The sequence below is a fragment of the Musa acuminata genome, chromosome BXJ3-1 (genome assembly GCF_036884655.1).
Source record: "Musa acuminata AAA Group cultivar baxijiao chromosome BXJ3-1, Cavendish_Baxijiao_AAA, whole genome shotgun sequence".
In the NCBI taxonomy this organism is placed as follows: Eukaryota; Viridiplantae; Streptophyta; class Magnoliopsida; order Zingiberales; family Musaceae; genus Musa; species Musa acuminata.
In genome coordinates this window covers 23,575,106-23,579,188 of record NC_088349.1, presented here as the reverse complement: position 1 = coordinate 23,579,188, position 4,083 = coordinate 23,575,106, and positions in this window count along the sequence as shown.

The window sequence follows — 4,083 nt, the reverse complement described above, 5'->3', positions numbered from 1 at the left end:
TGTCCCTACACGAGCAGCTATGAGACCAGCTGCATCCATCATATGGACGGGTATATAGCACACCAGTCTATCCGGTTATCACGATGTCCCTCTCGAGTAACCTATGACCGAGATTATTTAGGATATGTGTTTAAAGGTGAATCGATCTCATTATCGTGATCTCATCACGATCCGATTCCCATTGCACAAATCCAAGGACATCACAATATATATGCATTTATGCAATAGTTATAAAGTGATATACGCCAAAATATAATAAGCAAAAAGATTCTGTATCAAGTCACACGTGCCATCACTCACGTGATTGGCTTGCTGGGCACTTATGACTAGCAGTGTCTACACCATATGAGATATGGAAAGGGAAGAAGCCTGATCTTAAAGTAGTTAAGATTTGGGGCTGCTCTGCCCATGTTAAAAGACACAACCCCGATAAGTTAGAATCAAGGACAAGGCGATGTAAATTTGTGGGATACCCCAAGGAAACTTGTGGGTATTACTTCTATCATCTCGAGGACCAAAAGGTCTTTGTAGCTAAGAGAGCAGTGTTCCTTGAGAAGGAACACATTCTTGACGGAGACAGTGGGAGAATGATAGAATTGAGCGAGGTTGGAGAACCAAGCTCAAGCACCACTCTACAGCCCGAGTCTGTTCAGGTATCTAATACACAAGTTTCAACTTTACGCAGGTCTGATAGAGTATCCCATCCTCCTGAGAGATATGTGGGACATATTAGAGCAGAGGATGTAGAGGATATTGATCCTCAGACCTACGAGGAGGCTATTATGAGTATAGACTCCGGGAAGTGGAAAGAAGCCATGAATTCTGAGATGGATTCTATGTACTCCAATAAGGTTTGGAACCTAGTTGATGCACCCGAAGGTATTGTACCCATCGGTTGCAAGTGGATCTTTAAGAAAAAGATCGGAGTAGATGAAAAGGTAGAGACCTATAAAGCAAGGCTAGTGGCTAAGGGGTATCGTCAAAGGCAAGGTGTTGACTACGACGAAACTTTCTCACCCGTAGCAATGCTAAAATCCATCAGAATTCTATTGGCTATTGCAGCACACTATGATTATGAGATCTGGCAGATGGATGTGAAAACCGCATTCCTCAACGGGAACCTGGAGGAGGAGGTGTATATGATGCAACCTGAGGGATTCGTGTCCAAGAACTGCCCAGATAAGGTGTGTAGGTTGCTTAGATCCATTTATGGACTAAAGCAAGCTTCCCGAAGTTGGAACATAAGATTTGATGAGGCAATCAGATCTTATGACTTCGTTAAGAACGAAGATGAGCCTTGTGTATACAGAAAGGTAAGTGGGAGCGCTATTAGCTTTTTGGTGTTATATGTGGATGACATCCTCATCATTGGGAATGACATAGGAATGCTATCCACAATAAAGGCTTGGTTATCTAGACACTTCTCCATGAAGGACTTAGGAGAAGCATCTTATATCTTGGGGATTAGAATCTATAGAGATAGATCCAAAAGGATGCTTGGCTTGTCCCAGTCCAGGTACATAGAAACTATTGTCAAAAGGTTTGGCATGGAAAATTCCAAAAGAGGTCTCATACCGATGAGACATGGGATATCGCTTTCTACGAGTATGTCCCCAAAGACTCCAGAAGAAAGGGCGAACATGGATATGATACCTTATGCCTCAGCAATAGGGTCTATCATGTATGCCATGCTATGTACTAGGCCTGATATAGCGCATGCTCTGAGTGTCACGAGCAGGTATCAAGCGGATCCAGGCTTGGAGCACTGGAAAGCAGTAAAGTGTATCCTTAAGTACTTGAGAAGGACTAAGGATCTTTTACTAGTATATGGAGGTAATAGCCTTAAGGTTGAAGGCTACACTGACTCAAGTTTTCAGTCTGATGTCGATGATAGCAAGTCGAATTCAGGGTATGTGTACACCTTGAATGGAGGAGCAGTGTGCTGGAAGAGTTCCAAGCAAGATACCACTGCTGACTCGACCACAGAGGCGGAGTACATTGCTGCATCAGATGCAGCAAAGGAGGGAGTCTGGTTGAAGAAGTTCATCACAGATTTGGGAGTCGTGCCGGATAGTGAGGAGCCGATTTCCCTATATTGCGACAACAACGGGGCAATTGCTCAAGCGAAGGAACCTAGGTCTCATCAGAAATCTGAGCATGTTCTGAGGAGGTTCCACCTTATCAGAGAGATCGTGACCCGAGGAGATGTAGCAGTGGAAAGAGTTCCATCCGAAGATAACATTGCAGATCCACTAACAAAGCCATTGTCTCAGATTGTCTTTGAGCGTCACAGGGGTCTGATGGGGATCAGACACATAGGTGATTGGCTTTAGGTCAAGTGGGAGCTTGCTAGTCATAAGTGCCCAGCAAGCCAATCACGTGAGTGATGGCACGTGTGACTTGATACAGAATCTTTTTGCTTATTATATTTTGGCGTATATCACTTTATAACTATTGCATAAATGCATATATATTGTGATGTCCTTGGATTTATGCAATGGGAATCGGATCGTGATGAGATCACAATAATGAGATCGATTCACCTTTAAACACATATCCTAAATAATCCCGGTCATAGGTTACTCGAGAGGGACATCGTGATAACCGGATAGACTGGTGTGCTGTATACCCGTCCATATGATGGATGCAGCTGGTCTCATAGCTGCTCGTGTAGGGACACTAGGGATACAGTACAGGTGCTCATTGGAGAATGAGTTCACTGATTGATCCACTTACGGAATGCTGGATGGTTGATGATGCCTTATTGTCAGACAACGATTCCGTAGTCCTAGTGGTGTATCTGGTTCTTAGACTTGAGACACCAAGGATGTCCTGTATGAGTGCTCCACTCTTTGATACCAGACTTATAGGTTTGGCTGTTCCCAGATCTAGTACAGCTGGTCATTGGGAGTGGTAGTCGACCTTACGAGGGCTATTGAGTGTCGATAGAGGATCATCCACTCTCGGTATCATGAGAGGAATATCCCATGTGTTCTTGCTCAGACAAATCCCTGGCCAGGGTCATTCGGGTTGAGAGAGAAAGAGTTCTCCGGGAGAATCCGATTAGAGCGAGACTCGAGTAGAAACCGTATGGGTCTGACAGCACCATGCTCGATATACGGTCTCTGGGATATTAGATGGATGAGGGACTATAGGTACATGGTAACTGAGGACAGACAGGTCCAATGGATTGGATTCCCCTGTATCGTCTGGGGACTACGGCGTAGTGGCCTAGTACTTCCGTAGTCGATGAGTCGAGTGAATTATTACAGAGATAATAATTCACTTAGTTAGAAGGAGTTCTGACAGGTATGACTCACGGCCAGCTCGATATTGGGCCTAGAGGGTCACACACATATGGTAGGCATTGCGATGAGTAGAGGTTCGGATATGAGATATCCGACGGAGCCCTTGTCTTATTGGATGCAGATCCAATACCCACTAGGGAAAGGACCCATTAGGGTTTTGACACGGGATCTCTATAAATAGGAGGGATTCACAGCCTCATAGGCTAGAGTCTTTGCTTGCCCTTCCTATTCTCCTCTCCCTCTCCACCTCAGAGTAGGCCTGGAGTTTTGAGGAGCGTCGTCGCAACCCTGCTGTGTGGATCACCGCTAGAGAGGAGGACGCTTGACCTCCTTCACCCTCTCCTAAGGATCTGCAAGGAAACAGGGATATACGATCTCCCTAGGTAACACAATCTCTATACGCAGTTTTTGTGTTTTTGCGGATTTTGCGCACCAATCTTCGCACGACGATGAACATCTTTTTGGGAATCGGGGATTTTTGTTTTCTTGTTCTTCCGCTGCGCATATAATGTCGCCCCCCCTATGATTTCCCAACAATCTTAACTCCCCCTGTCTATATGCCATACTTCTTGAATTTAAAAACTTTATAAATTCAAGAGACATTTTCCCATCATGATTCCTATCATGATGTATCTCTTTGAAGATGATGTCAAGGCTTGACATTCATTTTCAACTATAACTAGTTTGAATGATGGTTATTGTAGCAATTCATCATATTGTAAGATAACGACATGTAAAGCTGTGAAGCAAGATTTTGATATCATTACATGATGTA